Consider the following 14,156-nt stretch of genomic DNA (forward strand, 5'->3'; position numbering starts at 1 on the left):
GTATACAACTTTACTTGACATTTTGGTATGTGCTGCCCAAAATCAGTACTGCATTGTCACAGCACATCCTTTTCCCTTCACTCCTTTTTCATTTTCTCCAAGCTGTTGATCATGATTAAATTACAGTGGCTATTGAAGTGAATCCTAGTGATGGCAGAATACTGTCATCAGCAAACACACAAACCGTTCTGAGTCAACGTGAGGTCTGGCACAAGAAAAGGCAAAGAGAAAAAAGCTAAGAAGGGGTTAAACATCTCTTGTTCATTGGAAATATTCTATTTGCTTTGAAAGTAATTTAGTTTTGCCCATTTCTCTCATTCTCCTTATCTCACTCTCTTCTTCTCTCTCTCTCCTTTTCCTATATACTCTTTAAATCTTTTTTTTTCTGCCCCAAAAAAAGAGCTCTCCACCAATCTTCATAGCAGGGCTTATAGTACATCTTGTAATACCACACATGTGAAACATCATTATATTCCCATGGAAATGTAAAAGCCTTAATGGAAGCACAGAAACAGATGAAGTGTTGTTCATGTTCCTGTTGCTGACCTCTCTCTGGAAATTAGAAACATCTTGGGAGCAAAACGTTTGTTTTCAGATTGCCTTTCTAAATGCTTACAGCTGGTCAACCAGCCAAGGACTGGTCTCTGTCTCTCTTTCTCACATATGTGCACTTTCTCTCTGTCTGTCTTGCTCTGTCACCAAATGTGGCCAAATGCTGGCTAAATTATCTTTGCACTTCTACCAGCATATTGGTGTTATGTCTCACTAGTCATACTGCATAGAAGAAGAAAATGGAAGAGCTCTTCTCACACTGCACTCTGGGCTGATGCATGGGCTACACATATGACTGTGTGTCATCAGTGTTTTGCTTGCTGGTGAAAGAGCACATTGTATGGTTTAATCTCCTTTGGAACGACAGAGGAAGGTGCAGCTCTGTGAAGCTGTTCTCACATATCCAAGTATTTCTGATACAGAGCAAATATACCCACTGTGATATCCTGAGTCACCCTGAAGAACTCAGTCTACAAGGTCACAGTTACATTATTCTCCCTAATTTAGAGTGGTCTGTATGACCTTCTATTCAGAGCCTCTATTGTGAAGAATTCATTAGGTTATATCTTATTTAGAATATTTCAACCACAATGTAAAAATATTCTCTGCCTTTCACCGTAAACATCATTGATGATAAAATCCACATTTTGTTTCCTAGATTGCTTTGTATATTGAAAGCAAGATTTTCCAAGTCATTACAACACTCAACATTCAACATTAAATGATGTTGATGACCTACATCAACATGCAAATTTGACTCAATTTCAAATGTCTCACACTTATCACATCCAGTGTGAAAATTGAGAGAACCGGCAATAAATAAGTGTAACACTAAACAAATTTTGCTTAGAAGAAAGGGTTATTACTGCCATACTACTTATATTCCCTATCCCCATCTTTACAGGTGCATGCAAAATGTACATCACTTTTGCTAAGTTGCTAAGTACATCACTTAGCACAGTCTAATATTGTTTTTAAAGAATGTCTGTGTGTGTGTGTGTGTGTGTGTGTGTGTGTGTGAGAGAGAGAGAGAGAGAGAGAGAGAGAGCTTTGAATGCTGCTAGGCTGTGATAGTTCCACTCTGCTACCCATGTCCTGTTGGCTTTCCTAGACTAGAGCTGTGTAGTATGCAACACTACACTGGCACTGGGAGAAACCTTGAGGGTCACAAAGAAATAATCATCTCTTGACCCTGAAATCTCTTTTGTTGCTCTGCTCTACTATGAATGGATTTAATTTCCACTGTTTTGTATCCTTGTTTGTGTGATTTTTTTATAAAGGCTCTAATGCCCTTCTTCTGAAAGTAAATGGTTAACCCATGATCATTAATTTTATTTCTGCAGGATATTGGATTAGATTGTAATCCATAACAGTAGGAAACTGTTCTTAAATTTGGAGACAATTGTTCATGTTGTAAATACAGTAGTGTCTGTAAGTAATGGGACAGAAGCAAAGTTAATTTCTTATGGCTCTGCACTCCAGCATACTAGATTTGAAACAAAACAGTGGTGGTGAATAACATCTTTGATTTGAGGGTATTTGCATATAATATTTACATATATCACCACTGCCTTTATTCATAATCCTTAATTTATAAGTAACTGAACAAACTATCAATCTTAAAATTGTGATGATTAGGACTTTGTTGCTAGCCAAAAATTTCAGCTAGGATAATAATGCTTTGATACATAAAACAACTGCTCTAGTATCAGCGTCTCAAGGAATATCAGATGAACAAGGTGGAGAATCAAACAATGATTCATTTGTGCTTAGAAAATACATCACAAATATAAAATCAGTGGAGGTAACACAATTATATCTTGGGACATGTCCATTCATGCTTTTACTATAAGACACTAATAATCACTTCAGGTATATCTTGTTTACAGCAACCACAAAAGCATTTTTTTGTAAAAATGTATCAGTCTCACATACCTTGGAAAGGACAGACTCAAACTCATCCTTAGATATCAATAATGAAAATTATATTTATTAGAATGATATTCATGCTTCACTGTGACTACTAAATGCTTAGCTAGCTAGGCAACTAGCTAGCACAGCTTGCTACAGGAGCCTAACTGAAGGATGGACCACCTTGGAGGTAAGAAAACATTAACTGGATCTTTCTGCTGATAGACATGCAAGATTTGAGGAATTTGGTTGAATGTGAATTGGTAAGATATTTCCCTGCACCTTGGAATGAATATGGCTGCTGCTATCAACAATCACATCATCAACACAAACAAATGAGCCACTGGCAGCCATACTTGTGACTATGATTCACAGATCAAGTGGATTTGGTTCACAAGGGGAAACCTTTTTCTCTACACTTTCCTTTTACCATAACAGGTAATCTTTGACTCGCTGGTCCATAAACCTTTGTCCTAGAACTCTACAGTTTTTCTAAAATGTACTTTTTAAAATCAAATAGTAATGTGTTCTTTTTCATAGATTACCAGTGGTCAGAAATGAGCATTATTTGAGTACCTACACAATTCCAACAGGAAAGACCTTTACCAGCCGAGGATCAAAAAGAAAGATGACAAAGCAACCAGACATAAAAACCAAAAGCGTAGTCAAAAAACTAGTACATAGTGACATTACATAGTGAATAATGCAATAGTCAGGAATTGGTAGGCAGTAAAAGAAAACACGATTGTAATCAGTTGAGAATTCTTGTGAGCTCAACCTATGGTGGCCAGAAACAGCATTGCAAGAGCTGGCCCCCCTCCTGAAAAAGGCCAACAACTCAAGGCCTCAACGTTCACAATGACAGGTGGACAGCCAGACCATGTCACAGGGCTGATCATCTTTAATAATATAATCATTTAAAGTGACATACAGCCCTCTTAAGCTGCACGTGACCTATTTCATTGACCTGCTCACTTCAACACAGGCTGCCTAATTCTCAGATGGGGCATCCCTTGACTAGAAGGGGCTGGTAGCTGGTAGATGGGGCTGGTAGCCCAGCATGCTGATAGACAAGCAGCATGCAATGGAGTTAGCCCAATAGGTGCATGTGTCACAAAGTTATCAGAATATTATACCCAAGCTAAGTAGCAAGTCCAGTCATTTTGCCTTCTACTTCAGTAAGGAGAAACCTTCCAACCTTTTGAATAAATGGTTCCACTTGAGTGTTGCTCCAGAGGTGGTAGCTTTAAGTGAGGTTTATGTTAATCTCTAGTCTCTAATAGATGGCCTTCTATACATGAGCAGTGAACTGAAATACCTCAGTGAAGTCTCCTGATCCCTCAATGATAAGTGATACATGTTCTGTTGTCTCCAGTGTCATGAAACTTGCAGAGAAGAAAAAGGTTGCAGGTTTTAGATAAGCCATCTAATGACAAGCATTTAAGTGTACATTAGAAGGTCCAATTGTCTAGACAGGGACTCAGCTTTAGTGTTTTTGCTATCAAGACAATAGAAGATGGTGAACCTTCATCTCTTGGCCAACATGATGTATTTTAAATTTATGTTGAATTAAGAATGGATGTTCTGCTCCCTCTTTGAAGGCATCCTTCATAGCAAGAAGTTCCCTGTTGCTGACCTCATAATTGCACTTGGTGGAGAGTTTTCGTGAATAAAACACATATTTGAATAACTTCTCTGACTGGCCATGACTTTGTGATAACACTGCCCCTACCCCATTTCTGAGCCATCTCCCTCTACAACAAAAGTTCAAGAATGGTCTGGCTGCTTAAGGATGGGAGTGGTGGTGAATTTGGCTTCAATACTTCAAATGCCATTTTGGCAGACTCTGTCCAAATGAGTTTTCTGGGACTCTTTCAAGAGGAAGTTTAGTGGGGTGGCCATACTAAAATTTGTAATGACATTTCTATAGAAGTCTGCAAATCCTGAAAAATGCTGTAATTCTTTCACTGTTTGGGACTGGGGCTACTGCATTACTGCCTTGACTTTACTATTATGTTTAGCCAACCATATCCTAGCATGATGGGATTATTGGGTAAATAGGTAATATGGAATTATATCCTCTCTTTGTGAAATAGTGGTCATCAGCATTAATGGTACTTTGTACAACACTACCACTCACCACAGGTCTTCTGTCCAAGCCATGCAGAGCTAGGGGAGGCTGACAAGGGCACAGAGGAATTTGTAATTGGCACATTACCATTTTGACCAAGAAGGTTCCAGCAGCTCTTGAGTCCACTAGCACTGGGAAAAAAATAAAACCTGAATGACCAATGTACCATCAAACAGTACAAGTTATATGAACTTACTTGTGCCCTGACTAGGTGTATTCTTTGGCACTAGACTCTAATGTGTCCTCATTAATTGTAATAGTAGCATAAGGCAAATTGTCACCCTTCCCTCTGGTCTTAGCTGCATTATCAAATTCCATAAATGTTGCACCTGACAAACTTGTAGCACTTTCAGCTTTGTAAATTGTCTGGGATTGTTTTCTAGGCTCTTGGCCTCTCAACAGATTGCCAGTCTTTATAGCCAGCTGCATATATTGGGCCAGATTAAGGTTCCAGTCTTGACAAGCTAATTACAGCAGTAAAGCTTCAATTAACCTGCATCAAAATGCATGTGCTCTCTGCTGAACACAGAAAAGCTTGAAGTACTCTGAAGCCAGATTTTTCCCTTATTTGAGGATCATGAACTATTTGCCAGCATCCTAACCAGATTCAAATACCTCTCTTGACAGTCCTTCAAACATTGAATAAGACTGATTTAGCACTGTTTGCTCATGGTACAGTGCAGTGGCCCAAGACAGTGCCTTCCTGGTCAGCAAAGAAAGAATCATAGCGATTTTGTGATTTTGTCTCTAGCCTAATAGGAAAAAGCCCTTAGATCCATGCCTGGTACTGTACTATTATATTGGATTTTTGTAATGGATTTTTCAGATACCGATTAGTACTCTTCACCCTCATCTTGTCTCCTGCATGTTACACAAGACTTTGCCACCATGCAGGAATCAGTGGATGCAGTAAGTCAGATCTGCACTGGGTCAAGAAGGTAAGCAGTTCACCAAACATGCTCAGCAGTTACAACAGATCTCTTTACCAATCCAAGAATTCACAGTGGAAGTGCAACAGCCCTGCCTGTTACAACACCCTCTGTGATCCACATAGTTCCAAATATCCCATTTATCACTCATTTTAACACCTCTACTTTTCACTAGAGCTTTTTTTCTGGTCCCTGGTCCACTTGCTTTGCGAGTTTGGTACATTTGATCAAGTGTGAAAGTGGTTTTCGAGCTTGGTCCAGAGTACCAATTTCTTGTCTTTCTAAAATCTAAAATAGAGGAAATGTAGATTATCCAGATAAACCTTTTAAATCCATTTTTTATCAGGTACCTAAAATTTTTGCACATAAATGTAGAGTACATTTTACAGGGAAAAAAAAGCAGTCAATAGACATACAATTCAACAAAAGTATTTTCATACAAGAATGGCTCCTTTTGCAGTAGCATGGTGATATTACATGCATACTGATCCTCACCACCTGTATGTTTTGGCTCAAGTATTTGCGACAAGTGCGAAAATGCCCTACAACATCGTGATGACAAAACAAGCAGGCAGGTAAGCCTAAAAGGGTAATCAAAAAACTTATACATAGTAAACAAAGAAATGGTCAGGAACAAGTAGGCACACAAAGACAATGGAAAACAGGAACAGGGCCTATGACAGTAATAAGAACATGGATGGAGAAAAAGGGAATGACATGGACAAAAACAGAAATGGTAGCAGGAATTAGCTTAAGGACAGAGACAGGAATAAACACAAAGGCAGGAGAGAAGGCTGGTAGGGTGGTCACAGGAGGCTTGAAGACTAATGGAGTGGCTACATGGGACGAGAAGGCCAATGAGATAGCCATTGGAGGCTTGAAGGCAATGACAGCAGGTGTGTGGAGCTAGGCAGAGACCATGCTGTCCAGGGTGTAGGGTGCAATGCTGACCACATCCTCCTGGGCATGTGACACAGCAGGGGGGACATGTCATGTTGGGCATGGGGCTTGGGTGAGGTGACACCTCCAATGAGCAAGGTGCCTTGCCTCAAAGATGGCACGCTCTGGTGTGCACGGTGGCATTAGAGAAGCTGTAGTCTGGGAGGAGACAGACAGAGCCCAACAAAGAGACTCCTGGGAATTCCCTTAGACCAACCATCCCACCTAGGTAGAGGTCAGGTGAGGACTGGTTGGTCCCAGGAGGACCCAACCCAAGAGCGCCTAGACCACCATAAAAAACTCAATTCCTCTCCTTCCAGACTCAAGGTAACCCTGGCTATTAGAGCAGGGGTGCCATCAGTGACAGGGAGAGTGTGTTCTCTTCCCCTAGTAGGGATGCAGGGGCAGCAGAGACACACTCCAACAAAAGGGCCCATCGGAGCTTCCCAGAGCTTCCCTTTGGATATGGAAAGGATGTACCATAATGTGATATTTAGCAGATATGCTTATAGGCTACAGCATTCACTGATGTTACAGCCAGTACACCAATATTTCTTGTCAGTCTCTGGGAGTTTAACTGTATAGGGGAAGAAACTGTGGAAAAGTCTGCCTGAGAGGGCTCAGATGCTTTGATACCTTCTTCCAGAAAGTAGCATATAGAAGAGTTAATGTGAGGTGTGTGTGGGCTCATCCACAATGCTGGTAGCTTACAGCATGTGGTGTAAATGTCCATGATAGAGGGGAGAGAGACCCTGATGATCTTCTCAGCTGTCCTTACTATTCTTTGCAGGGTCTTGTGGTCTGAGACGGAAATATTCCCAAACCAGGCCACTGCTCAGGATGCTCTCTATTATCTATTATTCACTTTTAAATGTATTTTATGTATTAAATGACTGCAATACTGTTTTTCTATCTCTTATTATACATGTTCTTTTTATATTGCAGTCAAGTAGGTCATAAGACAATGTTCTGACTATACCTCTGACTAATATATTCAGATTTTTCTGATGATCAGGGAACAACAATTGACTCCAAATTCAAATCAGCAATTTTATTATCTCTTTGGTGCATGAACTAATATCACAAATCTAGCTAAAAACAACTGATCAGCCAACTGTCCAATTACTTAAGGGTTTCTGAACTGAAGGGACTAAAGGCTTGATTTTTTCATGGTTCCTCTAATACCCTAACTCTAGCAGTTCCCTAATCTTAACCCAAATACTGTCAAATAAATTAATTCTGCATTTCAGCCTCACAGTCATTCTATTATTTAAAATGTTTATAGTTTCTTCTTCTCACAGAAACACTGAAGCAAGTTATTCTTACAAGAATCCCTCCAGGAATATTAGAACTTTTGTGTACATTTTTTTTTAGATTTGTCATGTGTTAGATACATTGTAGTCATGTGTCTAGATACTGCAGGCCAGCAAATATATTCAGACCACAATAAATGCTCAGGGTTTACTAAACAGATGATATACAGCCTTGCTGTATTAAAAAAGTTAGGTTGCAACTTTACTGTGACTGGTTTTTTTTTTTTAGTTTTTAATAAGATTAAAAAACTCTTTGTGTGGGGCCTCTCTGTCCTATGCTGTATTATTAACATCACCATAGAAGGAGTGCATACAGACAAGCTTGCTTTGGCAGGACTCTCTACAGAGGCATCCTTTCAGGGTGGTGACTGAGAGGGTGTTCTAATCATCAGATCACCTCATGCTGGGGAGTTTTTCACCAGGTGCTGAAGATATATGTTAGGCCCATTCTAGTTTCTTTCATGAAGCTGTTGTAATGATATCATTTAATATCTGGATCTAATCCTTATCCTTGTGAATAACTGAATATCAATTTTGAGAAATCAATTCCAGTGTAAATAGGATGCAATCCCATCCCTAGGTTTTGAATGTCATTTACACCATTGTTCCACTCATTTTATTGTGTTGCATGTCACATCCAACATTTATACTATATTATATAATTCATATTGCATAGTGTATTGAAAATATCCACAGTGGAATATATGAATCCATGAAAAGGAAAACAACAAATTGAAATGACAATGTTAAATTTACATCAGATGGATTTTTTAAGAAAATGAATCAGTTAAAGCCTTGCAAAGAATTTCAGCATCTTTAGGAATACAATCTAAAGTCACTTATGTCAACATCCATCTTCGTTCTTCCAGAAGGGAAAGAAGCTGAGGCTTTTGTTTCCCTCTTGCTTTGCTGCTGTGTCAGTCTGTTGGGCCAAGCCAGCACAAATTCATCTAACTCACTCTAACTCACTTACTCTAACTACTTATCTTCGTGTGGTTAGGAGCCATGGTGTCTAGTGTCTTCTTATTGACAATGGAGACTATAAGCAGTCTCCTCTACCGCAATAAGTAATGATGAAGTAAACTGACAGATGCTTCTCAGACTGACAGCTGTGCTGCTCCAGATTGGGCTCTCCCGCTAGAGGTTTAATAAAAAAATATTGAACCATCTAAATGACCCTCACGCTTTATTAACCACTTCTCACTGTCAAGGTGGCTCTCCAGACCAGTGCATGGGATGGGGAGAAGCTGCACATGCTCATGTTACAGGGCCAAAACATTCTGCTCCATCCCACATGAGATTTGTGGAGAAAACATGACTGTCAGCTATCCTTTCTGTCTGCCACTGCAGTGATTGATGTTGCGCTTGCATTTCTGAAACGCCTGCTTCCCGCAGACAGGAAGATCTGAGGGCCATGCAGATCGATGGGTGAAATGGAACAAAGCACAAAATGGCCACCAGAGATGAGTTATGCTGAAGGTAGTAGATAACACAGCTCAGGTAGCATGTCTCCATACTGAGGCCCTCTCTGGACAAGTCTAAAAGTCTGGAAACTTGAACTCAACTGAGCAGAAAGAATGATCACTGTGTAATTGTTCTTTCCTAACTTGCTGAAATGAGCTTTGCATTATTCATGCCAAATAATTTGTCTTACCTTCTAGGCTGTCATCTTCCCAGTCTCTTTAGATCACTGCAAGGTTTGGAGTTCTGAGGATTTTATGGAACCAGTGCTTTAGTTACTTGTCAGTGTCTCCCAGTCATGGTACTGGGGTACCTCTGCATGGCCTATTTGGGTGTTTTTACCTGATTTAACACTAATTTCCCTGCTTCGAACACACCCCATGAAGACTTTGATAATTAGCTGATGAACTGAATCGAATTAGCTGATGAACTGAATCAAATGTGGGAACAGGGAAAGCACTAAAAAGTGTAGTGCAGGGAGAATCCTGGCCCAGGACTGGGAGGCAATGCTATAAATCAATTCTCCCAAGCCTTACATTTTGGTGTTTTTCAAAGCACTAAGGTGTGAAATTGTGTGCTTACCTATCCGCAGGGAGGGTTTGAGGGTCGTTTGTTGAGAGAACTGAGATGTTGGTACTCCACTGTAAATAAACCCTGCTGAGGCAAGAGAGGTGGACAAAATGGTAGCACAGCTGTTAGTATCATTGTTCTAATTCCATCATTTGACTCACTCTTGAAATCTCAACCAGCCTTCTCTGTGGAACTTCAAGAACACAAGTAGGGAAACCTAGGTGTGTTTGGTGCCTCTTGTACAAAAATGTGAATTCATACTTTCTCACTGCACTTTCCGCATATCTCACTTGTGTTTGATAGGCATGTCCATTCTCTCAGCTTCCTATTTATAATTTATATGATATAAAGATCCTGACTGAACCTGTCAAAAGGACAAACAGCAGGAGGAAAACAGGACATGGAATCCTGTTAGTTAATGTGGGTCCTCTATCCTTCCGTCCTCCACAGTGTAGAGAATTTAGATCTGGCTCTCTCATCTATCACAGGCGTCAGACCCGAAATAGGATGTGATGAAGTAGGGTAACAGTGTGTCTGTGATATCATTCTCCATGTCCCCTACTGTCAAATGGCTTTCCTTATCTTTTCTAACATAACACACGTCAGCTGAACTTCTAGACTCTTGCTAGGCCCTTGCTCAGCATTTAGGCAAATTATGGTCAGCTGTGAGATCCTGTATAACTTCTCTTCTGCCTCTGTATAACTGCTCTTCTGGCATATTGTTTTGATATTGTCTATCAACGAGCTCACACCCACATTCTCCCAGTGCTCCACCCTATCATTCACACTATAAAGAATGAGACTTTCCTATCCATTTTGCTGCCTGACTTATTATTAATTATTCTTATGTCAATATCATTGTGCATGTTGGTACTGTTTGGTCTTGCGTAGGAATTATTTGTGTACATTTTTGATGATCTTCAGAATCACATGGAACTCTGACACTGCACCTAGTACAATCTAGTTAGCAATGCTAGCACTTTTAGCCATTATTGACATAGGGTTCTAAGAGGCATAGTCTTGTGTTTGGTTTTAACTTGTGTTTGGTTTAACACCTGTAAACCTATTTGCCAGAAAGAGGAATTTCTCCCTTCTCAGAAAATATTTTCTAAATATGCAAACTAGGCAAATATGCCAGTAATTAATTGAAAACAAAGACAATGTTATTATGGTCCGTGACATACATTTTGATTAAATCATTATTTTATTGCATTTCCTGAGGTTTTTTGTAAACCAAAGCAATTAACCTAAGGTATGAACACAAACACTCTGAATGGCCACTGTTTTTTTCATGACTGTAGCTTCCGTATAAGGAAATTAGACACGTGACCGACCAAGTAGCCATCCTTCTTTTATGGTTGCACATTCAGCAGGACAATGCTCCATGCCACAAAGGTCATATAGTCATAGATTTGGTTCCAGGAACATGACAGAGTTTTACTTCTTTCCCTGGCCTTCACAGTCCCCAGATCCTAATCCTACTGAGCACCTCTGGGAAGAGGTAGAATGGGCTGTTCAGAGCATGACAGTACCTCCATCTAATTTGCTGCAACTGCAAAAAGCTATCCTGTCTGCATAGGCCAAGATTCCTGCAGAACGATTTCAGCACCTAGTGGCATCTATGTGATGATGAATTGCTATGGTTCTGAAGGCAAAAGGAAGTCTAGTGCACTACTATATAGGTGTCTCTAATAAAGTGTCCATTCCTATTGGGACTAGTGTACTGTTCATATTAAGTATAGCATGTTAATCTGCAAGAGAATTGCATTTTATTTTCATCTTACTAATATATGTGATCCTTTTACCCAAAGCAACTTGCAATCATGCCAGAGTACAAGTTGAGCAACAGAGGGTTAAGGGCCTTGCCCAGGTGCCTGACTTGGCAGGGGTGGGACTTGAACCAGCAACCTTCCACTTACAAGTCACATATCTTGACCAGTCAGCTACCTGGCCTGATAGCAACAATCAGACTACTATGCAATATAGCAAATCACAATGCAGTATCTACATTGTAATGTGCAGCCTGGAGTCAGCTAATGGTATTAGCTCAATAACAATGACACAGCTGTACATTTCTGGGGCAATGCATCATTGTGTTTACTTAATGGTGCATACAGAGATTTCAAAATGGATGTAGAGTAAGTATTACCCAGTGGCAATGTCTTTGGTGCTCACCCACTTTAACCGTAACCTGATGTTTCCATTAAACCTCCCCACCCTGCTGAACTCCTATATTATACAAAGTTCATGGATTTTCTCCTTTGAACTGCCTCATAAATATGTGTAGGGATGAAGGAGCAGGTCAGGGAGGCTGGCTATTAAGGCCCACCAAGCTCCAGCACTCATTATTAAATGAGCTCTTAGGAAGGCTGTAAAAGGGGCGTAGTACAGGTTTGATTGTTTGGTTCCTTTCTTGTGCTGTTTATTAATTTTTTTGTCACATTCTCTCTCTCTCTCTTTCTCTCTCTCTCTCTCTTTCTCTCTCTGTCTCTCTCTTAATTTTGCTCTTTTGTGTTTGTAATTAATCCTAACCCTTAGCTGTAATTCATTAGAGTAAGAGTGTGTGGATTCCTTTGTCCAGCCCATTTGACCTTGTTCATGCTATCTGAGATCTCACTGCTGGTGCATTAATTTGTGTCATCATCTCTCTCTCTCTCTCTCTCTCTCTCTCTCTCTGTCTCTGTCTCTCTCTCTCTCTCTCTCTCTCTCTCTCTCTCTCTCACTTTCTCTCTAAGGGGAAAATCTATGAAGGTGACCCTGGCAGCTCATGTAAATGTTCTCACAGGCATAGTGAAGACATCACTCCCCTTCAGTTCACCTCCATAAGCCAGTACAATACTGTATGTCACTGAGCATTTCTCATGGCAAATGTGCAGACAGATGTAATGTATTGGTCTCTCTTCTAAAAGCATAAACATCATATTAAAATATTGGTGACAAGCACTAAGTACTAGGTCAATTGCAGCAGGGTTAAATTACATCAGAAAAGATGCAAACTAAACAAAGAAGACAATCCAGTAAACTAGTAGCAGGAAAGTATACACTGAGAGACAAGACCAAGTTCAGGGATCATAGACAGGAACATATGCAAGGCATATGAGCTGGACACTCTCAAATGGGAGGAATCACAGAAGGTGGTGAAGAACAACAAGGCTGCATTCCTGTGGGACCTCCAAATCCAGACAGATAAACAAATAGTGGTGAACCAACCAGACATCTAGTAGACAAGATCCAGAAAACAGCTAGATGTGCCAGTCCTAAGTGATGAAAACATCCAAAGAAAAGAACATGTGAAGCTGGAAAAATATCAAGGACAGAAAGAAGAAACAGACTAAATATGGAAGGTTAACACCAAGGTTATACAGGAGTGATAGGAGCACTTGGGGCTGTGACTCCTATGCTGGAATTGTGGCTCCAACAGATGCCAGGAATGACAACATCATCTCAGTTCAAAAGAGTGAAATCCTAGAAACAGGAAAAATACTTCGCTGTACCCTCAAACACACAGGCCTCTGTATATCACCCACTATATTTTTTCTTTTCCCCAAAGGATGATCAGAACTCCAGTTGTTTGAAATGTTTTAATTACTGCCCTAATAGTGAATTCCACAGGCAACCATATATTTAATTCCACAGGCAATCATATATAACCATGTCACCATGCTTTATAGATGAGGTGGTGTGTTTTAGATCATAAGCAGTTTTTTTTCCTCTACTTTCCCCATTCCATTATTTATGTACATGATAATCTTTATCGCATCTGTAGAATTATACTCAAAAACCAAGCATTTGGCAAAAAACACTGTCATTTTAAATTACTCTGAATGCTGGATGAAATATGTTTGAGGTTTTACACTGGGGTATTCTTTTAAGGCCTGCATTTCATAGTTGTTTCAGTCCACATCCCATGTGCTGGAGTGCAGAGCCAAAACAACAGAAGTGCCATGGTGCAGTTACTTTAAGACTACTCTATTTCTGGACTGTGACAAATACAGAATGAAACAGTACTGCAGTATGACATATTATTAGTACAAACATAATCCTCAGAGGTAAATATCTAGAACAATGCTCAACATTTTGAGCTCTTGGTCACAATATCCTGTATAATATCATATCCTTTCTCGGACTGTTCATCCCATTAAAATAAACTTGTAAATGAAGAATGCCATGAATATTGAAAGTCCTCAGAGCATCAGCAGCTGTTGGGAAGATAAATGGTCATTTGCAGTTACAGTATTCTTCTCAAGAACAGGCCTTGTACTTTGAAATGAAATGCTGTTATCTATTCAACTGTAGTTTTTTTCTGTAAAGTATCTATCATACCTTTGCTTTCTTTCAGTATATGCAAGA

This window comes from Electrophorus electricus, chromosome 10 (assembly GCF_041902795.1).
Source record: "Electrophorus electricus isolate QZ-2024a chromosome 10, ASM4190279v1, whole genome shotgun sequence".
In the NCBI taxonomy this organism is placed as follows: Eukaryota; Metazoa; Chordata; class Actinopteri; order Gymnotiformes; family Gymnotidae; genus Electrophorus; species Electrophorus electricus.